Genomic DNA, 26,519 nt, shown 5'->3' with positions numbered 1-26,519 from the left:
TGTCCGAATTGGAAATGACTTAATATAGTTAATTTGTTTGTTGGATGTTTTAATACTAATGTAGCCATTAAGATTTATATGCATACTGTCCCAATGCCCCGTTTTTGCTTAATATGTATTGTACTTTTTAGACCAAATCTGGATAAATGTGCAAGAAACTCCTTTGCACAATACTTCACGTTCTGTGCTTCCATTAAGTAAAAATAAGAACAAAGAAAATAACGTGATCATAATAGAAATGCAGCTAGTTCAGTGATTTTTAATGCTGTGGTAGACTTACCCTCCATAGGTATTCAAATGTTGAGGGAAGATTAAAGAAATGTATACTGTGCTTAAAAAAAATAACTGTTGAATAACAATTGCATATGGTAAGGAACATAATATTGAGATAGCATATCTATTTTGCATTTTATTAATATATAGAGTGTGTTATGCATTTTAATTTGCAAGCTATAAATTGACTTTTTCAAACCATTATTATAAAAACTATGTTATTTGCTCAGCCTCTTAATGATGTTTCCACTATTCACTGTAATTTTCAGTCAGAATAAAGTTTTGACTGAAAGAAATCCTATTTTTGAGCAAAATTGTGTCTTGTAGTAATAATTATCACTCTCAATAATAGCTACTACTTATTTTATGTTGTGTCAGGCACTTTTCTAAATACTTTTAAATGTGCTCGTTTCAACAGCATTATGAGTTACTATTATTAACCTCATATTACAGATTAAAAAAATAACAGGCAAAATAAGTAACTTATGAATGTCACACTGAAAATAGTATTGGAATCCAAATCAGGCCACCTGATGCCAATACTCAACTCTTAATAATTGCACTCACTGCTTTCCCACAAATACCTCCTACCCGTGCTCCTCCATAACACATTATTCCATCATCAATTTTCTTACAAATGTTGAGACTATGACATGCCTAGAAATAACAACCAATGTAACATACAGAGTCTAGGTCAAAATTTTCAGGAGTAAAATTTTTTATCTAACATAGGTAGATGAATGCATAAGTCTGTCTTTTAGTCTGTAAGTAAAGTCGGGGTGGAGGGTAGGATCTCCCATCCTCTCTGTGAGGATAGACTAAGATGATCTCGGGAAGACATCTGATCTCAGTTATTTGGGAAAACATGAAATATGTTCATTTATTTCTTTTTTTTTAATCCATAGCTCTACACCTAAATGTTAAATCACTAATAACTAAAAGGCTTAGTTCATAACTTCTATGAAAAGCTATTACATATAAATGTTAATCATGCATTAACAAAAAGCATTCAAATATTTGCTAATGGAAATTGAAGACCATTAAATTAGCAGCATATATCGCATTGTTTTGGGGTCAAACAAGATATTGTACAGATAAAATTTTTTCCATAGGTACATTTCTTCTTGAACTTGGATGAGTTTTAAAAGCAATTTGTAATTTAAGGTGTTTTTATATTTTTGTAGTCTTATTTCCACCAAAATCTCCCGTATTCATCTCCATCTTAACCAGGAACCGCTAGACCAGTGCTGCTCTTTTAGAGGGATGGCTCAGTGGACCCACAACAGTTCTACTTTCAGTGTGTCCTGGTTTAAAGTCGTAAAAGACACTGAAAATAGTAGTTGTTGTTGGAAATATCTCTTCTTTTGAAAACCACAATACAGGACAATATTCTCCATTGTAAAGGTGCGATTATTCAAATAAACTTCTCCCCAGAGACACGCCCTCTACGAATGGGCTTTGCTAGTACAGGAATGTCCATAAGAAAAAAGTAGAAGACTAATCAGTGTTTTTTTAAAGAAGCAGCTGCAATGTCTGTTTCAATTTGTCAAGGGAAACCTTCAAATCACCTTGTCGATTTTTCTAATTTATTTACTAACATGGAGCCAACTTGAGATTTACTTACTGGTGGGACCATGTTACAGTTTCATTTATTTCTCATTAAACAATCTGCTGAATAGAAATGCCTTATCACTCACCAAAAAAGAAGATCACCAGTGGAATCCTTAAATAAATTGACTTTAATTTTGACTTGAAGTGCACATCGAAATTATTAATTTCAATGTTATAAATACATTGCAAAGCATGTAAACAAATATATGTTTATAAATATATGTAAAAAATGTTTTCACTTCATTTAGGTGATTTAGTCTTTTCAATCCTTTTTCTTTTACTGTCTGACTTGGGAATCAAACGACATTTTGTATTCAAAGTAAACTACTGAAATCTATACCAGAGATAAAATCTGGAAATATTTTCCATGATAAATGTTACCTCTTTATTGCTTATAGCTAAATATAAATTAAGACATTGATACTTGCCAAAAGTCTGCCTCCTGTAATTGTGTAGCAAAGTAATTTAGGAAGTTCTTAAACATACTTACAAAAAAGGTCTTTTTTATTGTCTGTGTTTAGTTCACATGTGTACAATAATGATATATTTTTTTGATTATATATTTCTATTGGTGAAACATTTTTGAGCATGCTTCCATATTTACTTATGTATCACTTGTACACAGGTGCTACAGTATTAATACACCATGGTCTATGTATGTGTATATGTATGCATAGCATGTAGTATTTATAATCAATCGACTGTATTGTTAGTGAAACTCTATTTGACTGCAGCCTAATACCTTAAAAATGAATGTTTTATTATAGTTCACAAGGTGAACTATGTGGGCAACGGTACACTTATATTTGTTCACCTTTAATCTAATCTTATGCTTGAAAAGTTATACTATCAACCTCAACCTTCTGGTTTACATTCTTTTAACAGTAGAGATCATTTAATACATCTGTTTTGTGTAAATTACCACCAGATGGCATTCTCGTTTCTTTGCCCTCTATATATTAATCAAATGTAGAATAGATATACGGTCACAATATTATGTTCTATCACCATATGCACTCTTATTTCTGAACTTAGAACTACTTTATTTAGCAAAATTCTTGTTAACAACAACAACAAAATTATGTGCATTGTCTTTTTAATTATGAGAAAGAGATAGCAGATATATATTACTGTGCTTAAAGAGACTTGAGAACTAGTTCAGGTCCTTTCACCTACTTTGGGCAAATTCTTATACTTCTCAAAGTATTTGTGTTATCATATATAAATAAAGAATATTGGACTCGATTGTTCCATTCAAACACATATGATCACACAGCTGTCCTGTCCATGGTAGTACCCTAAATGTGCTGGGAGCTATAGAAGTGAATTGCCAATTTCTTGAACTATGTGCAGTTAAGAAATAAAGCTATTTACCTGACTTTTTCATGTAATTAAATTGCCAGATTCAATGTCGTCCATTTTTTTGGTAAACACACTGAAAGTAAGTACAAGGCAAATCACAAAGGATCTAATACGGTATACCAAGTTTATACTTTGTAATATACTATATGAAATTAATTCTCTAAATTGATTCCATGTTATATAATCCACACAAAGTCATCCACATTTTTGTTTTTGTTTTGTTTTGTTTTTTTGTTAATTGGTTGGTTGGTTTTTGGCTAGCTTGTGTTAACAGGGCAGGGAATTACATGATCAAATGTGTGCTAGAAAGATAAGTTGGAATGGATGTCTATACTAGGGCGAGACCAGTGAGAAGACCATAGAGAGTCAAGTACAAAAATAATAGTAATAGGTGGCTGAAATAAGGATATATCACTCTTTCTGAGAGAAGGAATTGTTTCAACATACATTTAAAAAAAGAACGGATAGGAGGTAGAATGGAAGATGATTCTGAAGTTTCTAGGTTAGGTAGCAGAGTAGATGGTGAGTCATTATCAGAGGACAAAAAAGAAAATATGAAAATACGATTTTAGTGAAATGTAAAAAATATCATTTTGACATGTTGGCTGAAGATTTGTGGTATAACCTGATGAAAATATTAACTTATATGGAGCTCAATAAGACGGTAAGAGATATAGGACATAGAGAAAAATTCTATCAACTATGTTCAGCTAAATTAACAGTAAACTTTTCTCCTTTTTACCCCCTCTCTGTATTTTATTAATAGCACAAAGATTATTTCAAATTTACTAGCATGACCTTTTTATCCAAAGAATAACATGTTATCTATCTGACCACTTTAGATCCACATGATAAAATGATAATACTGGACAAAAAAAAGAAGAATATGTATTTACTTCTATTTTCAGTCCAAAGAAACTATGTGTATTATATGTTGTCTTATGTGTATTATATGTATTAAAATAAAATGGGAATGTTTGCTATAATATTTAATTTTTACATTACTTACTGTTTTGCTATAAAATTAACAGAAATATAGTTTTGGTTATTGAGAATAATCCTGTTTCATGTGGGAACTATATTACATTCAAAGTGTTGCAGTAATATACATTTGACTGGACAGGGTTATGAAGCATAGATGCTTCTCTGATTTTTCCCAAGAACACATGAAACTCTTTACTTTTTCTTTTTTTCTCACTAGCAGTCCCACATTTTACAACATTTCAGTTAAGTCTTTTACTTCTTGTTTATAGGTAGATAAAAACATTGAATTTCCCTACAGGTTTAAACTTTTTTTCTATCACCAATGAATTTATTAGTGGTCTAATGTAATAGCTTACTTTTCTACATGACTTTTAAAAAGAACCACTTCCAACAAAAGTAATGCAAGTTACATTTCAGCGAGTTCTATGCTGTTGAAACGAACTAAGAAATGTCAATTTTAATGGGGAAAAAAATGTTTTCTACAATACTCCCATGGCTTCCATTGTTATATTTGCTTAGTAGAAGAGATTTAAAGCATTTGCTGAATGACTGTAAAGAGAACAATTTCATTTGTAAGCAAAATTTAAAACACTTCCTGTTAATGTTTTTCTATAAATAATCAATATAAATTTCTTTTTATTTGAAGGTTTAATGAAAACATCAAAATCAGAATAAGGCAAAGAAGAAAAAAAATATCCCAAAGAGTAAGTTTCTTGCTCAAGACCAGTTACTTTTCTTCCAAAAGTTAATGACCTTATACTTAGATTAAAGCAAATGAGTCTAATTTTACCTCTTACTCTTCAATAAAATAAGTGTATATCAAATAAGTGTATATCAAATAAAATAAGGTATATCAAATACCTTATACTTAGATTAAAGCAAATGAGTCTAATTTTACCTCTTACTCTTCAATAAAATAAGTGTATATCAAATAAGTGTATATTAAAATTAAAATTTTAATTTACCATATTTATGCTCAATGGTAAATTTGGCGACTATGTGTATGTAGTCTCTTTTCATTCATTATTTCTCCTAAAATAACTCCTAAAAAGTTCTCATGTGTAAGTAGTTATACTTGAGAGATTTATGAAATCTTGTATTTTATTATTAGAAATGAATTAATATAATTTAGTCATTATATATGTATGAAATGTAGTAAAAATACAGTGAATGTTTCAATTAAAAAAATATTACAGTGAAAGACATATTACTATTTATCCCCCTCAAAGTCTTTCCCCTCACTTCAAACACACTTATCCCATTATTCTTGCCACTTTCTAAAGCAGTTCTGAAAGTCCCCTTCCATGAGTGTCTTTAGTGGGGCTGTCGTGGCTGCCTCGATGTCCTGACTCTATTCAAAACATTTTCTTTCATGGTCATTTTCACTTTGGGGAAGAGCCAGAAGTCTCACAGTGCTAGAGATGGTGAATAAGGAGGACGCGAATACATTGCAATGTTTTGACAGAAATTTCCATACCAGAAGCAATGTGTGACACGGAGCATTGGCATAATGGATAATGAAGTAAAGACATTTTTTTAATGGAATGGGTTTTTTTTTTCTAATGTAAACATTCACCATACTTTTTGATAACAACTTGTATTTGTTCCTTTGGGAGATAAAAGAAAACGTAATAAGCATATTAGCACCAGCTCCTTCTGCCTTCACTTCTGAACCTACACTACTGTATTCTATGCATTTGATATACGTAAATTGTATTTGTCAGATGTATTAAAGTGAGTTCAAGATAAATATTTGTCGTATACTGTAGCACAATAGTGATTTTTCTTGAAAACATGCATCATTAAATCATGTAATGTTAGTAAATAAAAGAACAGAAAAAGACTGGTGAAGAAACTATTTGTGGAATGTAGCCAAATTAATTATTTTTAATAATTGGGAGGGAATTGGTATTGTTACATTTTAATGTTTTTATATGCTCAAAACAACCAATTTAAAAATATTTACTGTTTGTATTAGTAAGTTTGAAAATTAACGTACCATTGCAAAAGAGGTGAGCAAACATATTTGTGCAGAAGACTCATTCAGAATCTGAAAGGTATTATAACTGGTTTGATCAACAGGATAGCAGAGGAAGATTCAGAATAGTATGTGAGGGAAGGACATTCCAGGACTAGTGTATAGAACGAACAAGGAAGGGAGAGAAAATTTAGCATGGCTTGTTCAAGAAACGAAATATTGTTGGTGCATACAGTGAATATAGATAATGGGAGAAATGAGGAAAAGAGGGAGGTAGGGTCATAAGGTCTAATCATGGAGAGCATTTAACGCCTTTATACAGATATTGGCTTTTACTAAAGAGATAAAAGGTAACCGGTAATGATAAGATGAAGGAGAAGTAACAGGTCAAGATTTATATTTCAGATATTTACTCTGAACAATGAAGAGGATGGTTTTGAAGAAAACCTGGAAACCAAATGGAAACATGTTTTAAATGTCCAGGCAAGAAATGATGAGATCATGAGGCTCTGGCTGAAAGAATTAATGAAATAGTAAATATGGGGACTTAAAAAAAAGAAAAAAAAGTAAGGGGTTTAGGATGATACCAAGGTTAATATGATCACCAGGTGGCTAAATGCACGAGACTGAATTTTTTCATCTAATTAAGTGCCCCAGTTAGGGCATGCTTTTTCTTGGACAATGTAAAAATGAACCACTGAAATCCCGTGTGTAGGTAATTACAGTCCCTGGCTCTTCACATTATCATCAGGCTTCAGTTTTCCTACCTAATTTACTGTGCACGTGTCCATTCTGACTCCTAACTATTCTTCACTCAATAAGCATTATCACAGGGCTTACCATGGCTGAGTACTTACTGGCTGGCTTTTTGCTCATGCCCCCTCTACAATTTCAATTTCAATTTCTCATTAATCATTTATGCCAGCTCCTACTGTTGCATCTAGATCTTAACTTGACTGTTTGTTTCTAATCAGATAGATTTCCTGGATACATTGTGTGGATGCTCACTGTGAACATCAAGAAACTATGAAGTCAGACAATTAAGTTCATGAACTCACCCTAGAAAATGCCACAATCACTGAATATCATTGCTGAATATCACTACAGTCACCTTCAAGGTACTCCCTTTGGGAAGCTACGCACTGATGTCAGTGCCTAGTCAACCCTGCAAAGCAATTTTGGAACTCTTTTTCTGAGATGGCCATCAGAGCTGTTGTTGTATTACCCTTGATGTCCTGAATGTCTTCAAAATGTCTTCTTTTCAATATTTCCTTTATCTTTGGATAAAAGAAATAAGTCATTGGGGGCCAGATCAGGTGAGTAGGGAGGGTGTTCCAATACAGTTGTTTACTGGCTAAAAACTCCTTCATACACAGTGCCATGTGAGATGCTGCATTGTCGTGATGCAGGAGTCATGAATTGTTGGCAAAAAGTTCAGGTCGTTCTCATCTTTTTCATGCAGCCTTTTCAGCGCTTCCAAATAGGAAACTTTGTTAACTGTTTGTCCAGTTGGTACAAATTCATAATGAATAATCCCTCTGATATCAAACAAAGTTAGCAACATCATTGCAACAAGTTCGCAAACCTAATTGTCAGACTTCATATTGCCAGTTCCACCTAGCTCCACTAGCTAGTAATTTTGGGGTAGAAACGAGTGGAGTGTTTAGAATTCTCCATTTCCTATACAACTGTGATTTGCGCCACTAACTCTTTCCTACAACATTTTGTTTCTTTTATGCCTGTGAACTATCCCACTGCATACTGCTCTCATTTCCTTTGGCCTTCCCTTGCTTAATTTCCTAGGATGGAAAAGATTTCTATAGGATCAGCGATTGTATTGGAGAGAGGTTCTCATCTCTCCTTAGCCTCCGCCAGGAAGGGAGGAGTCTTGGACACATTTACTTTGTGAGAAAAAATTCACACATTAAACAATGTAACATAAAAAATGTAACCTATCTGAATTAAATCTAAGCCATGTTACTCCACACTGGGAAGATTAATAGTGATTAAATTTTTCAGAAGCATATTCTTGCAATTTTTTTGTTGTTCAAAGTTGTAAGGGCAGATGAAAGATAACACTTAGAGTAGCACAGAGGGCCTCTCTCTACATCCAGGATCAAAAATCAATTTCTCTTTTATACTTTCATATGTATTTCTTTTTTATATTTTCTAGGAACTTAAATTTGTTGTTATATATTTTGATAATAAAAAAATATATATATATTATCAACAATATATATTATATATATCAACAAGTCACTGATAAAATTAAAGATATCTCAGGGACTCATATCTGAGAAAATTTAATGAGGGCTATGCTGCCATTTTTAAAAACCAGCATCTTTATTAGTGATGTAACTATCATGCAGTAGATAATAAATGGTAAAAGCAAAACCTTGAGAAAACATTCTTGCTGTTCTTCATGGCTCCAGGGTTAAAAAGGGTGATTTCCTTTGATAGCTGGCCCCTTTGCTATGGCCAAGGGACAATTTAATGCAAAAAGACAAGCAGCACCAAAGAGACATAACTTATGATCTAACTTGGGAGATCAGTCTTTGTAATGGCACAGCAAGCTGCAGTAGTTAAGGACTCTGGAATTAGAACTGGAGGGTTTAAATCCCAACTCAGCCACTTACTAGATTTGTGACCTTGGACAAGATAGTGAACCTTTAAAACAATTGCAAAATGTAAATGATGTCTTAACCTCTGAGTCTTTTGTAAAGAATAAGGGAGGTTGGAGAAATAGACAATTAATTAGGGCTGAGATCATAGGGATGTACAACAAATGGTAGAGTGATCTTTGATAATTCAATTGCCATGGAAAACTTTGGGATTCCTTAAAGAAAAAAAATAAAGTAAGGATATAAAAGTGTGGAAGAAAAAATTAGAGAACAGCTAAGATTTTGAAGCTATACATGAACAAAAAATGGAATAATACAGAAGTGCATTAAGTTTATAAGAATTTACAGCAAAAGAAGACATCTTAGAAATGATACTACAATAATTTGACATTGGGTTACTTGCAGAAGGAGAATGGTTAATTAGGGCGGCAGAAATTCATAAGGCAGTGTGAAACAACGTAAAATAGGACAACAGATCAAATGAAACAGAACCGAAACATGGGATGATACATCAATCTAGCAGGGTCAAAAAATGACCAGCAATTACTTAGAAAGGACAGACTGGAGATTTAGGTGTATGGACACTAAAATCACATGGCCTGGGTCCAAATCCTGACTTGGAATATTTACTAGTTATGTGGCCATATACAAGTTACTTAAGCTCTCTGTGCCTCAGTTTTCTCATTATGTAAAAACGTTAGTACCCCCCCTTTAAAATTGTATTGAATTTAAATTAGAGTTAATATAAGCAAAGCACTAAATTCAGGCTTCTGTAAAAAATAATATAAATGGATCCACTTCAAAATGGAGTCAGAGCTGCCATCCTAGAGTAACTACCTGGCATGTCTTACTCCTTAAAGTTTTGGAATTAAAACTGGGCAAAATAATCTTTGGATTGAGCCTAAAGCAGCACTGTATCCCAAACAATTGTTTGGAAAGCTAATAGGAAGCGGACATTATGAATACAGGACTGGAAATCAAAAACATTCTTTAGAATTAGTATCACTGTGTTAGCTTATTTGTACCTATAGAAATTCCTTCCTTCTATTCATGTAATTGTTCCCCTTCCCTTTCTCATAAAAATCCCTTGCCTTCACTTCCTAATGGGAACACAATTTTGGTTTCTGCTTGAGTCAGTGTTTCCAAATAGTATTTTTTTGTACCTAAAATAAAAACTTGTCGACTCTTAACTTTGATCTTGCAATTTTAGGTCAACATCATACAAACCTGCTAGCTGCATTAGAAGCATGGCTATTATGATTATTTTAAATGTGTCCAATTGTATAGATGCCTAAAGCATTTGCATATGATTATCCATATATATATATATATATATATATATATATATATATATATATATATATATATATATATAAAGTCATAATTTTATCAACAGCAACTTAAATTATTCTCACAAATGACCTTTTTTAAATGTCCATTGAATGAAGGTACTTAAAAGGATTTTTTCCTCTGCTAGATTGTTAGTTCACTGAGTAAGGCTTTTATATCTCTGAATCTTCATTAAATTAGTTTCCAAGCCTGGCTCTACATTAGAATCCCCTTGAGAAACTTAAGAATGCTAATCTCTGGACCCACTTTAGATGAATAAAATTGGATTCTCCGGAGGGAGGGCTGTATTATTAAGGTGTCCCTGGTAATTTTAATGTGCAGCCATAAGTAAGAATCTAATGTTTTCAAAGAAATTTGACATATAGTTTATTTATGTTCTTTCTTTCAACCAAAACTTAAATGATTTACAATGATGTATCTCTATATCTATCTATCTATCTATCTATCTATCTATCTATCTATCTATCTATCTATCTATCTACCTGGAGAGTTTGACATCCAGAAGGCATTAATAAAATTTGATAAATATACCCTGGCAGGCAACAAATGGCACACTGAATCTGGGTGTGGGTAGAGTTTGATAAAACTAACAAACTGCAGTTACTCAGGGATAGCAAAAGCAAAAAGCTGCTAACATTTTCTATACCTGTCCCTTTTCTCCAGAGCTTCAATAAGTTTCTCCCTTTCCACTATTTTGGTGCTACTAAAAGAAAAACCCACCAGATGTTTGTTCACAACTTACTAAAAATAAGAACTTTTTTTCCAGAATGTAAATCAAGTATGCCCTTAATCATACTGCTTATTTCACCTGACAATTTTTCTTTCTTTCTTTCTTTTTTTTTCATACTGAGGTTTTGTTAGTGAAAAAAATGGGTGTGTTGCTTTACATCCTGGCACAAACTCATCATCTCCTGGTGGACTCCTCAGGCAGGGTTTATGGACCAGTAGTTTGAGTACCACTCTACTAGTTACTCACATCAGCATGAGAATTTGCAGAATATTTCACATTTAAGATCAAAACAAACAATAAAAAAGTCCGCTTTTGTCCTACATTTCCCTCCATCTACTGTACTTTTACAGAGTTATCCATATCTATTGCCTTTAATTGCTCTTGTACAACTACTCAAAAAAACATCGCAATCCTGCTTTGTCGAAGTTACCATTCTGACAAATCCGTGGTTAGTTGTCAGTCTTCATCTTCCTTGATTCCTCAGTAGTGTTCGACATAGTAGATCATCTATGGCAGCCTGTACTCTAAGCTATTGATTCATATACCCAACTACCTACTCCATATGTTTGTTAACTCGAATATCAGTAGGCATTCCAAATTATTTGTAAAATGAAATTTTGATTTGTATCCCTGAACTGGCCCTTCCCATAGTCTTACCTCTTCTCACAGTTACCACCGTGTCCCAATCCACAATGATCTTTCACCTGGCTCTTGAAATAGCCTCTTAATTATTCTCCCTATTTCAGTGTTGCATTCACACTATGTTTTGTCAATACATCAGCCAGAGTAATCCTTGGAAAACATAAAATACATGATCACTCTTCTCAAAATCCTCCGATGACTTTCCAGTTCTGAGTATAATTCAAACCCTATTACGATTAGACAGTCTAAACAAGACTACATCTAGTTTTGCCACTAATTCTGTGATCTCATCTCTTACCACTGTCCCTTTCAGACACTATTAAGCCACAAAGGTCATTTTTCTGTTCTACAGAGACGCTTTGATACTAGCTACTTTTCAGAGAAGCATAAAAGGCAATAACATTTCAAAGTTTTCATCATTAATTTAAAAAAAACTGGTGCTAAATTTTAAATCTAATGAACATATGGAAATATTAGGAATGATTTGATTATCAGATTGGTGAGCTTTCCATATGCATTCCACATTTTTAATCTTCACTAGACATAATTGACTAATATTTCTGATGAGTTGTACCTCAGAAATTATAATCTTATGTAAAATTTCATTTAATCAGATATGTCTTTTAATGAATCCTCATTTAACTTTTTCAGAGTCAATAAAATATTTTTCTTTATGCTAGAATCAGAATTATGTAAAAATCTCATGATATTTTCCCACAATTATGGAAAAATAATTTAATGAAATAAAGTTGTAAAGTGTTTATATATACATATGCATATATATTTACATATATATTCATTTACATATAATTGGCATTTCTCAAAGTTCCACAGATGATGATCATCCAACTAAATTAAACATTTGACACAGATAACCTAGAAATCAATGCATAATATTTTAAACCTATTAGTTTCATGTACAACTGAGCACTATTTAAATCAAAATTAAATTAGATTTCTACCAGAAGTTCTATATCAAAGATAAATAGGAAAGTGAAGGAGATGTTTTTATTAATAATAACTTAGCACAGAAGCACAGTTATACTTTTCAAATTATTGCAAGTATTATTGAAATACAAAGCAGTCTGTCTAGCAATTCTCAACATATTTCAGGTATATTAACAACAAAAAGTTCCTTCAAATAAACTGTACTTCATGTTCACTGGGTGTTGCCTTACTCATTATAAAATGTACTGAAATATTGACTTATTCAGTTCTGAAATATCCCTCACTATTTTATTACTCAATTATGATCTTGATCACTCATTATTTTAGGTATCACATCAGATGCCAAAAATACTGATTTGCACTTAATTTCTAGAAGAAACTTAATTTTTAATTTTTGGGAAAAGACTGGAACTCAGAGTAAGGAAACCCAGATGTAATTATGTTACTTGAAATCGTGATTTGACTCTAATCAATTTACTTGCTTTTTTCTGGCTTTCCATTTTTTTTTCTCATCTGTAAACTAAGGTTTTTTAAACTGATGAATTTTATAATCTGTGTCAATTCTAAATGTCAAGACTACAGAATTGTGTGTGGGGAAAAATGGTGGCTGTCTGATTCTTAACATCCCCTACAACACCACTAAACATTATACAAATAAACAAGCATGAAAATAAAACCATGCTGACCTATGCATTCAGAATACTACACCATTATTGTCTGTAAACAGAATATATATACAGAATCCACCTGCATGACTTTGAACATAGAGTATAGGATGGAAAGCTTAAAAAGGTATGCAAAAACTACAGTAAAGAGGCACAGAGGACATAAACAAAACACATGCAAAAGCATCCTCAGAAATATGAAGTTAAACATTAAGTGCCAAAATAATAAACACAGTACTGGGACTCGGTAGTTTACAGCACTGATTAAATGGAGGGGACTTAAAATGTGTGGAACTAAAAGTAGCAGTCTCAGAAAGCATTAACTATGAGGCAGAAACACATATACATTGAAAGGATACCACTCACTGGGAATGTAACAGTGAAGGAAAATAATGAAAACATAGAAAAAGAAATGAAGAATCCCAAAGAAACAAGAGAGAAGCAAGACATGCCAACCCTTCTTTGACCCCCAGCAATGCCATCCATAAAATCAACTGTAAAGAAGAGAACAGAAGAGAGCATTCTCAAACCAGGAATACTGTCCATGAAATGAATAGAAATAGGAAAAAGCCAATCATATCTATGCAAAACTGTGATAAGTTAGAAATGGGAATCAACATATTTCTGGTGATATACAGAAAACAAGCAGGGGGTTGAATAAAATTGTATCACAACTCCCCAAACTAAATATACTTAAACAAGCAATTAGGGAGGTTAAATACATCCTTGAATCAGAAACATAAATAGTAGAACTATAAATGGACATAAAGCAGGTTATAAATGAAACAAAAGTTGATTTACCTCAAGGAAGAAACAGAAGAAAATGACAAAATTATGCTAGAAGTGAACATAAATTACAAGGCACCTAAGGAAAAAATATTCAAAATAATAGTTTACAAAGATATTGAATAAAAGCAGCGAAAAGAAAAACTCAGCAGAACAAACAAACAAACAAAAAATAGAATAAAGAAGTAAAATGGCTCAGAAAGAAAGTAGCTGAAATGGAAGATAGAAAAATAGCATAATTTAGTATCCCTAAAGAAGAAAACCAAAACAATAGAACAAAACTAATATTTATATGTATAATCTATGAAATTATCCACAGATCATGGAAGCTGCAAGTTTACACTCAAAAGGACCGTCTGGGTGCCAGAGAAGACTGAACTGGTACAATCACCTCTGAGACCGATTCTAATGCAGTTTTTAAAGAAAAAGAAAAAAAAAAATTCTTCAGGGCCTCCAGGCAGTAAGTTGAAATAACTCACAAAAGCATAAGAATTACTCTTTTCAGACATTTCCAAAACAATGTGCAAAGTAAGGAATATTTTCAAGAAACTTAAGGAAACAGAATGCACTCAGGATATTATGCCCAAGTAAGCCATGCCTTCGAGTAAAAAACTATAGAAACACAGTGTTGCACATGAAGAACTGATGTAGTATTGCTACATGAGTACCCTCAAAGGAAGATACTAGGGGAGGAGCTGTGTCTAACCAAGAGATGACTGGGAAAATTCTGGCTAAGAACTGATTGTCAGGAACTTATATTTTAATTTTAGAATTTTAGAACTAAAATTAAAATAAGGGTGAAGTCATGGATAAAATAATAGCATATAGTATTTTCTGCCAAAGTACAGAGAATGAAACAACAACCAAAAATAAAGGGGTGGTGGCAGTGGTGGTGGGACTTTGTTTGAGCTTTCAGGAAAGCAAGACAGTTTTTCATGTTACCTTTGAACCTAAGGTGTAGTGAGGCTAGAACAATGACCTCTATCTTGATACCCTCTTCACGACCTTGGCATCTTATTATAAATTCTGAACACCCCTCATATAAGGTTCTGAACACATCTCATTTCCTATTTCAAAAAAAAAAATAAAATTCTCAGGTGTGAAAACTCACACTTTCTTGATTCTTCCCCTCATGCCATACCTATAAATGTATCTGCATTCAAAGCCATCATTACACATTTACTTCTGATATTTGACTGCCTATCTATTCCTACTCTCAATCTATGCCATGATCATATGTCTAACAATTTTCTCAGGGACACTTGGGTGCATTGCTGAGTTTCCAATTACCTAATTACCACCACATATTGCAAAATTTCTATTTCAGATGTTTAATGAATCTCGGAATTCTGGAGTTTATTCTATAATATACTAACGTGTGTTCTACTTGCTACATTTTAGTTGATAATAATTGCTTGTTTCTCAAATCTTCCCATGAGAGCTTCCCAAACATTACAGCCAGATTTCTAAATAAAGAACCCAGAACTCTTTCTTGAGTTCCAGCTGCATAGTAACAACTGCAATTTTATGTGTCACAGTGAAATTACACGTAAAGAACCTGAATCTACTTTTTTCCATACTTTCACATCTGATCTTCCTTCCCTACATCATATTTCCTTAATGTAACAGCTGTGGACCCAGTCACTCAAGCAGAACACTTGGCACAATCTTTGATTATCCCCTTACTTCATTCAACATAACTCTAACATCTGTTTGGATTCTAGGAACTGTCAACTTTGTCCCCATGTTCTATTTTCTTCTTATAACTTCAACTGCCATTATCTTGGGTTTGGGCTTATCTATTTTCTGAATTATTAAAATAGCTTCTTAATTCACTTTTCCCCTTTCATCCCCCTTCTATAAAACTTCAAGAACCATATTATCCAAATAAAACTCACAGGTTACTAGGTCTCCTTAAATCCCTTCATAGATGCCCTATGGCGACTAAAGCCACATTTCTAATCTCATCTGTTGGTTCTCCTTCCTTCTCATATTATGTTTCAGAAATAATAACTACCTGTAGTTGACCCCCTCAAGCTAGGCTTTTCATGAATCTGTACCTTTGCCCATGCTCTCAACTCTGTCTAGGATGTCCACCCCTTACATCTTCACCTTTGCTGACCTGACATCATCCTCCTAGCTGAAACCTTCCCTAATACCTTGTCACATGTCAAATTAATTATTCCTTCCTCTGTGCTGCCACTGTATTTAGTTCAACCTTCTATTATTACATTCATGATAATGGAATTTTATTTCCGTATGTTTGTGCATACCCGTTATTGACAAGCAGGGATTGCCTTACAAAAAGAGCTGATTCTCACAGCACCTCACAGTATAGGTCCATAAACTAGAGGTATTTAATAAATGTTATCTAACTGAATACATGAACTGATAATATTAACTATAATGAAGTATCACAGCATGAAGCATTCATCATTTTGAATTCATTACTTTTTACTTATACCTTTAAGTATAATTTCTAAATTCGGTTTTATACAATAAATTGAAACCACTGTTCTTTTATGTTTAAATCTTGTTATATAAATATTTTTGTGACTAAGTTAACATATGTAAATATTAACATAGACTTTTCCACTACAGAACAAGTTGGAAGCAAGCAAAATACATGATTATTCACAACTGGGTGGGTCTCAAAGTCACATGGTTATTTAAATGTGGCACTTGACAAACTGATTGTTTGCATATATGAAGATTAAATGAGATAACATATTTACAACTTCCAGCATGATGTTTGGTGTATGATAGGTATGCCAGCAATGTTAGTTACTATCCCTTTCCTGACAGTTTAAAGTAAGCCACAAATGGAAAGAGTAGATTTTCAGAGGTCACCTTATCTTTGAGAAAGCAACAGAGTCCAATTTCCATATTCAAATCAGCTTCTTAAGTTATGGGAGACATAACATCAGCACCAACTATTTATGTACAATGACCAAACAATTTACACTGTTAAAGGGAGTGAATTGAATACAACAAAATAGGGTTCTAACACATTCTTTTATCATTATTACATTTTTTTCTATTTTATTGATTCATAGTTTTTATTGTCTCCATAAAATTCATATATTTTTAGGAAGATAAACCACCAACCTATGAATATGAACTTCAAAATTGGCTACCGTTTAGGTGATGAGGATTTGAACTGTTCAGAAAGACATTATTTGTTTTCATTTACACTTGGTATGTTGCTGTCCAATTCATATCATTTAGTTTTCCATATCTCATTGTAGGAGGCTTATTTTGTGCAGTGTCTTGCAATTCCCCATTTTGTTGGACCTTGATCTCCAATCTTCCAATCTAAAGGTGATGGGTAATTGCCGTAGAACACACTGTGAACAGCAGATCTGAAGTAGTGCGAACTGCTCCAAAAATTCCATTATATATTCCTGAATGTTAATGAATATTTAAGTAAATTTCAAAACTGTGCTTCAGTTCTAAAGCAATAAATATCATATTGTTTCATTACATTTCCCTCAGAAGCTTTTATCGTTTTGTTTTACACCTTGGCCGTTTGAGAAATACACCCTTGAGTAAGGATGTTTAGTAGTTAACACCAATAATATTACTGGTGTAAAGACTGATGATAATAATGTACAAATCTCATTTTACATTGTTATTGACTTTCCAACTTATTTTGTAAAAGGACCCCAAACATAACTAACATAACTATGGCTTTGGATTTGACGGTTTAGCATGTAAACAGCTTTTGAACATTTATTGGTATTTTATTTTTCTATTTTCATTTTCTTCTTTTAAGCTCAAAGAATCAGATTTTCAGATTGTTATACATCTTTTCTAACCAAAATTTGAAGATGCTGTGCCCCAAAATAAAAGACATGCAAATACCATGATCATGCAACATATTTTAAATGTGTGTAAAAATTCTGAAAACTTTCCCAGGCTTTGTCAGAATCTTTGCTTAAGCAGAAGCAAGATGAGATTTCTCTTCCCACATAATTTCACAGCACACAAACCACGAACAGAAAATAATTATGCCTAATATAAATAGATGTTGGCTGTTGACGTAATTCCCTATTTTATACTCTATTTTACAGTGCATGTGTTGCTTGAATTTTTATATTTGTATGAGTCATTTCATCCTGTTTAGGATGTCCATCTAATGTATCTAACAGCTTCATATACAGATGGGTGCTTAATAAAAATTAGTTGTTAATGTTGTTGTTTATGAGCCATAAAAAATGGCAGTACATGTAGACAACAAGATGATTTTTAAAAATGTAATCAAAGACATTTATAAAAAGATACTTTAATCCAAGTGTATACTGTTCTTCAAAAAAACAGAAGAAAATAGATTTTTTTCTATTTGAGGAATTGCTATGAAAATGCCCTAACTTGGTGACCACCATAGTTAACTTATTAATTGAATTAAAAGATAGAATATTTTATCTCCTTACTGTTACCAGGGATATATCAAAGCAGAAAAATAACAGTAGTATTATTTTGAGTGTTTTTTGTAAGTCAATTTGAGTCAAAGTTATGCCTCTGAAATAAACTTAATGTAGTCTGAAATGTGAAAGCTACAATCAATATGAATGACAGTTGAGGTTACTGGCCAAAATATGCTGCTTACTGATGCCCTCAGAAAGTTGCTGTTCCTCTTTCCTTTTTTCCTAACCTGAAAATAGCCATGGAAATTAAGCAGTAGACTAAATCAGAAAATAATATTAAAAAGATTATTGTGGGAACAATAACCTGAACAATAACCTGAAGCTTTCAAATACTCCATTTAATACAAAATGCTATCATTTTACCAATGTTTCTAGACATCTTTAGGAGTACTACTGAGTTTTATTTTTTTTTTATTTTTTTTTAATTAATAAACTTATTTTGTTAGAGCAGTTTTAGGTTGACAGTAAAACTGAGCAGAAAGTACAGCGAGTTCCCATATTTCCCTTCCTGCTTTCTCTCTCTCTCTCTCTCTCTCTCTCTCTCTCTCTCTCTCTCTCTCTCTCTCTCTCTCTCTCTCTCACTCACACTTGCAGTTTCCCTCACTATTGACACCAAGCACCACAGTGTACATTTGCTGCAGTCGATGAATCTTTCTTGATTCAATCTCCTCAGTTTAGTGGAAATAAGTATATTTGATTCAATTACCTCAAATGTCTCTTCCAGGCCCAATGTTCAATGATTATATTATTTTAGTAAGTACTAGTCCTTATCCTCAGGGGAAAATTGGGAAAACTGCCTACCTGGGATCTGGATAAAGGGATCATTTGTTTCCATGAGAACGGGCCTCTTTCATCATCACAGATTCATATATGCATGGCCTCTACACCAAAGCATGACCTGCTCTTTCCCATCTCTCCAGACTCTTCTAGAACTCCTCCCCAAGTTCCTGCTCTCTGCTTTCTTGTCATACACCCTGGAATTTTGTCAGCTTCCCAAATGGAACTTCAGCACATTCTCGTCATGCTACCCAGCTTCAGCATCAGTAACTCTTGCTCAGCCTCAGGCCAAGGTCACCACCTCAGGAAATCTCTCCTTGCACCCTGCATTAGGCATTTTGTTATAAGCCCTAAAAAGCACTTTCTGACTTTCATTCTTAGTACTTATCACATTTACAATTATTTGTTAAGTGTCAGTCTTTGTCCCACTAGACTGAAAGCTGTGACTAAGTCTCTTATTCTTTGCTGTTTACCCTATTCTCTCCACAGTGCCTGGCATATAGTTGAAACTCAATGAATATTTTAAAACTGACATTACTTTTAATATTCTACTGCCACTCATTCTGATTCTGGGGGTGTAGAAACAAAGGGCTTAGTTCTCACAGTAGATTGAGATAAACAAAGTCAAATTAGGTATTTAAGAGCAGTAGTTTTCTGAAGGAGCTTGATGTATTGAATATAAAATTATTTAAAAAAAATACTCTAAGCTAATAAAAAGGAGGAACAAAAGACTAAATCTTATTCTGATATAAAAGTTTTCATGAGTCATGCTTAAAAGCCCTCTCTATTCTGAGAGGCAGAATCAAACATTGTCATAGAAATCCCACACAAAATATATGTGACTTTGTAATTTTTCCTAGGAAAGATAAACCATTTTTAATAGATTACAAGATTTCAACACAAAACATGAAAATGATATGAAGAGAAGAGATATCTCAAAAGACATGATGATGGGAAAACCCAAAAGAGGTCACTGGGTCAGTGTTAACAGACCACAACGAGATAGTAAGGTGTTAAATCTGGAGTAACTTCTGAGGGAGAGACTTATCTTGGTACTTATACAATGCACATCCCACTGAAAGTATATTTCTACAATTAATGAATATTAAGTATAATATTATTGGACAGTACAATAAATATATCAGCATTTAAGTTATTAAATCTAGTAAGAAAACATTAGGACTCAAAGGAAATGCAGGCATTGTTTAATCCAGCCTCCTGGTTTTAAATATACGTATATTGTCCTTTCTATGAATATGGAATCAGTGATACACATGGCACACCTCAGAGGATCACAGTTATTTACATAAATGAATTTAGTTTCCAATGTAATTGTACATTGAAATATCTCTGTCACATGCTTATATTATGTTAGTATATGACAAATAATTTACTTCCTAAGAAACCAGAAACTTCAGTTTTATTTGCAATATAATTAAACATTGGTTTTAATTATTGACAGAATGCTTTTTTAAGAGAATAGCAAATCATCATCTAAGCATGTTCTACAGATGACTTTGATCTTGTTAAATTTAATTCATTTGAGTTAAATGGTAGGATATGGAGAAATAGAAAAAAATTGTAAATTAAAATGCTGTAAATAATTTTATTTAACTAATTTGATTTTACAGACCTGGAAAACTAAGAAATACATGGGAAGATTTGTGAGATTCACAAATTGCAAACAATGTCTTGAAAATTCTTTCTTATTTATTCTTTTTTGTTTTATGCTTTAAAGCATATTTTAAAATGAAAAATTTAAGAATCAACTTAATAATATAGTAATTCTTTAATAGTGAAAGATATTTTGGTTTTACATTCATGTCAATGAATGCTTTTGCAGATTAAAGTTTGATGTATTTATCAAACTTTAAATCCATATGAATTGTGATAATTAAGTACTGTGGGGGTGCAATAATGTATTATGCAGGATCTCTGTTTAAACGTACTATCTGAAAGGACAAAAAAGTATACACACAATTAAGTCATTTGCCATATACCATCACCTCTCCACTATTTAACATATGGTAAGATCTTTTTTTTTTAACTGACTCTAATCAGAAATAAATCATGACTTAATTTTGGGATTCCACATAGGTGACTTCTGGGGAAATATCATAGTAAAGAGATGAAAAAATCATATAAATGGAGCAAAATGAAAAAAGAAAAGCTCATATAACTGGAGTGAAAGAGGAATGTTTCCAGTTTCGGTATGTTCCTCACAAGAACAAGTCAGGTTTTCTTAGGCATGTACCATCAGGATTAAGACATAAGTGGCTTATTATAATTAATTTTTACTTTGCATCACTTTGAATAAGCCTAAGATTGTTTTGATGAAATAAAAAATGAACGCAATAGCACTTCATTTGTTGCTTGGATATAAATTTCCCTTACCATAATGCCTATTGTATCATTGACTATAGTAGATTTAACAGACTAACCTCCACCCGCCACAAAACAGAACACTTGAATTCTGCAGGTATAGCCATTTCAGAACTTAAAATATAAATTCTGAGAATATATTATTTTTTTATACTTAAAAATCATTTTGGAAGGCAGCTATGCTCACCACTATACCACCAACGCCCGCCTTAAAAATCGTTTTGAATGAAACATTATTTGTATCTTGTCAAAACTGTCAAAACATGTTGTTCATAATCATAATCTTTTTTCTTATTTTTCTCAAAATACCATTAAAAACAATCCATCTTAGATTAATGCTCATTTCAAAACATTACTCAGTAATGTTAACACAGAAATTTGTTTATAGTTTCACTGAGGTATACTTAATGAACAATAAATTGCCAATATTTAAAGAGCACAGTTTGCAAATTTTAACATGTGTATACTTGTTAAAACATCACCATAGTAAAGATAATGAACATATGTATCAACCACAAAAGATTTACTTTGGTAATCCACATCTCCTTACATCTCAGTACCCCCCTCCCCCAATAATCTCTTTTCTGTTACCATAAATTTTAGTTAGCAATTTCTATAATTTTATATGAAGAGACATATGTAGTCTGGCTTTTTTTCATCAAGCATAATGATTATGATTTTCATCCATGTTGTTGCAGGTGTTAATAGTTTTCTCTTTTTTATTGATGAGTAACATTCCATTGTGTGGATATAGTTAATTTTGTTTAGATACTCATAAATGAATGGACATTCCGATTGTTTCCAGTTTGGGGAGATTCAAAAAAAAAAAAAAAATCTGCTACTATACTCCTGTACAAGTCTTTGTATGGATATTTGCTTTCATTTCTCTTGGGAAAATGTTTAGAAGTGAAATATCTGTGTTTATGGTAGGCACATGTTTAAGAAACTCAAAATGTTCCCAAAGTGGTTATATCATTTTACCTTTCTACAAACAGTGCATGAGAGGCCCCATTGTTTCACTTCACCAAGTCACTAGTTGTCACTCTTCACCATTCTTGTGGGCAAAAGAGTGGTATCTTCTTGTGTTTTTAATTTGCATTGCCTTAGTGACAATGATGGTGAGCATATTTTCCATATGCTTTGTAGCAATGTGTATCTCTTCTTTTGTCAAGTGTCTGGCCAATTCTTTTATGAATTTTAAACAGGATTATTTGCTTTATCCTATTAGTGAGCTCTTAAAATTCATTATACATGTATTTTCTGGATGAGTCTCTTTAAACACACACACACACACACACACACACACACACACATTTGCAATTATTGCCTTACAGTCTGTAGTTTTCCATTTTATTTTTTTTTTTTTACCAGTGCCTTTTGGTGACCAAATGCTTTTAATTTTGATAAAGTCCAACTATTGATTATTTTATTCTATAATGTCATAGTTGGTTTGGGCTGTCATTATAAAACACCATATATTGGGTGACTTACACATAAATATTTATCTTTAAGATCAGAAGGCTGGAGATGTCCAAGATCGGGGGCATACACGATTAGCTTCTGGTGTGAACTCTCATTCTGACTTACAGACGGCTGCCTTCTCTGTGTACTCCTGGGCTTTTCTTAGTGCAAGCCCTTGAAGAGAGAGAGCAGGCTCTCAGGTGTCTCTTCTTAACAAGGGCACTAATCTCATCATGAAGATCCCACCATCATGACCTCCTTTAAAGCAAATTACCCCCCTAAAGCCCCATCTCCAAATACCATCACATTGGGGGCTAGGGATTCAACTTACAGATTTTTAGCGGACACAAACATTTAGTTCATAGCATATAACATATGTTTACTCTTCTAAAGAAACTTTCCATAGACCAAGATAACTATGGTTTTCTTCTTTATATTTTTCCAAAATTTTTATAGTTTTAGATCTTTTATTTAGGTCCATAATCCTTTTCAAGTTAATTTTTATATATTGTAGAAGGTAAGGGTTGAGGTTATTCTTTTTTTGCACATGGCTATCCAACTGTTTCAGTACTGTTTATTTAAAAAATAAAACAAAACAAACAAACAAAAACTTTCCTCAGTGAACTCCTCAGGATCTTTGTTGAAAATGTAGGTCTATTTCTGAACTATTCCTAACATAAAGCTTAAAGTAGAAAATAAAATCAAAACATTGTATACAATGTTTTTCATTATTCCCACAAAATGATTTCAATGATAACTAAGCAAGATCAGTGTCATAATTAGTCATGAAAGAACCAAGGAATTGATATGACTTTCAAGACATCTCAATCAATCTCATAATATGATTTGAGGACAAAACAAACCAGGATCACGACTTAGTTCATAAATAATGACATTGAAGCACAGGTGCGAAGATTAATAAAGAATTTTGCCTAATAGGATGTATAATGTTAGTAGAAGGTACTTACAAAGCCCTATTATTTCTGTTTCTTTTCCTGAGAAAAAGCAAAGAACATATTGGATATTACTTATTCAAATATAACTGTTCCTTTCTATGAGTACATATTCTCCCTTGGACCCACCTATAGTGTTCTTCCAAGCTAACACATTTTAAAAATAAAGAACAAAATATATCTGATTCTGAAAACAGTGAACTATAATATAGATGTTCCTTTTTTTTCTTTCTATGTTAAAAGAATTAAACTGTAAAGAGAGGCCAATGGTGTTAATCAGGGATCCTTTAGTTATAAGTGACAGAAACTGAACTCCCTGTGGCTTAAACAAGAAGAAATTTATAGCCTCACACAATTGGAAAACCAAGGTATAGTGTTCCCTTCAGGCATTTAAGAGTTTCAATTATGTCCACAATACTGGTTTTCATTCATTTTATTCTATCTGTTGGTTCTGCCTTGTGTCTGCTGGCAAGTTATTGGCATAAGGTAACAAAAGGTGGCCCCCAGTAGCACCAAGTTAAATGACCCTTAGAGTTTACAACCTCAGAAAAGATGTTCTTTCACTCAGAATCTATATCCATTGTCCCAGATCCTGGCCTGATAATGATATCAAAGGGAATTCTGATTAGTTCAGCTCAAACCTACAGAGCCATACAGAATTGTAAGAGATAAGGTTCATCAAAGCCTAGAATAGTTCAAATAGTAGAAGAAAATGGAAGGATTGCTGAGTAGACAAGAAAGCAGAAGCAGGCAAAGAGAGAGAGAAAAAAAAAACATAGTCTTTGGAATAAATATACACTATACATAAATTATCTGGATAAGATCATTTTTTTAGATAAAACATATATGCAGTGTCAATATATTTGAAAAATATTACCTACAACCAAGACAATTTTATAACAAAATATAACTGACCAACATTAATCCAAGAAGAGATTTGAAGAGACTTATAGCAGTAGGGGGAAAAAAAAAGATAAGTATTTACCTTTAAGTAAAAGTGACCAAATTGCTAAGTTTTTTTTTAACTCTCAAAGACATACAACTCATGTTATTCATAGTATTCCAGAGCATTGGCAATCTTCCTAAGTCATTCTGTGAAACTGCAATAATCCTAAAACCCAAATTTTATGAAACTAGCATAAAATGAAACTATAGTCCAATTCACACATTTAACTGCATGCAAAATTATAATAAAATTATTAGTAAGTTGAATCCAAAAGTGTATTAAAAAGACGATGCATCATGTTCAGGTTTCATTGCACGGATGGCAGTTTTTCCTAGCATTAGGAGATCTATGAATATAGTTAAAGGAGTGACATAGTTAAATACGTGATTGTGTCAAAGAATGCAGAAAAATGTTTGACTTCAACAGCCATTCCTAATAAAAATTCAGAATAAAATACGGCTGAGAAGAAAATCCCTAGACTTGGTAAAAACTATGCCACATATCTGTGTCAAACATCATGCTAAATGTTGAAATAATAAAGCCATCGGTATCAAAAGAAGAACCAGATAGATACCAGCTCTCATCACTATAATTTAGTAGGGTTTTGGTAGTTCCAATTCTCCTACAATAGACCTCTGGCAATAGTGGTGTTACAACTTTGTGGATAAAGACAAATATGCTAAGAAAGGTGGAGTGAATGAAAGGAAGCACTGAGTCTCAGACGACAATGTCAGGCAAGCAGCCAACATTATCATGTAGTCTTCTCCAGACACATCACGTGAGAATAATAAACCCGTGTTTAAGACAATATTAATGGGGTTTTCCACAGATTGCTAATTAATGCCTTTCCAATTATTATAATGCCTAATTGTAAAAGAATTAAAATAAATAAGAACAGTAAATGATGTGACCAAATACTATACAGATATGCAGAAATCAACTACTTTGCAATAGTTCGATATGTAATAATAACAATTAATATATCATCATAATAGTTCTTTATAAGCAATTATAAATGGGAATAGAAAATACATATCCTATTGCAATATACAAAAAAGTAGGAGACACTTAAGAATAAAGCTATCGTGTATGATAAAGAAGCTATATTAAAAAAAAATAAAATTTAAATGTAAGAAGACAAAAGAAGACTTGCAGAGAAAACATTACATAAGAATATCAATAATGCCCAAAGCAATATATAAAATTAATGCAATTCTAATGAAAATTACAGACATTTTTAATATAATTCAAGTGTTATTTTACAAACAGGTGGAAATTAAGTATACAAAAATTACAAACAGAATTGCGGTATGACCCAGCAACCTCTCTCCTAGGAATATACCCCAAAGAACTGAAAACATTTATCCATAAAGATATATGTACTCCAATGTTCATTGTAGCTTTATTTATGGTGGCCAGGACAGGGAAACAAGCAAAGTATCGTTTTATAGATGATCGGATAAAGAAGATATGGTATATATACACAATGGAATACTACTCAGCAATAAGATGAAATACTGCTATTTGTGACAACATGGACGGATGTTGAGATTATTATGCTAAGCAAGATGAGACAGAAAAAGTCAAGAACCATATGACTTCACTCATATGTGGGATATAAAA

General features: G+C 32.6%; 1 protein-coding gene across 5 annotated transcripts in view; it reads right to left on the bottom strand.

Annotated features, from left to right (window-relative positions):
• The window catches only part of CSMD3 (CUB and Sushi multiple domains 3), a 1,140,077-nt gene that overhangs the window by 467,949 nt on the left and 645,609 nt on the right, over positions 1–26,519 (bottom strand). The gene's annotated exons all lie outside the window — the stretch shown is intronic.

This window comes from Rhinolophus hipposideros (assembly GCF_964194185.1).
Source record: "Rhinolophus hipposideros genome assembly, chromosome: 13".
NCBI lineage: Eukaryota > Metazoa > Chordata > Mammalia > Chiroptera > Rhinolophidae > Rhinolophus > Rhinolophus hipposideros.
The sequence above is the reverse complement of the archived record's forward strand: the minus strand, read 5'-3'. Positions and strand labels throughout refer to the sequence as shown.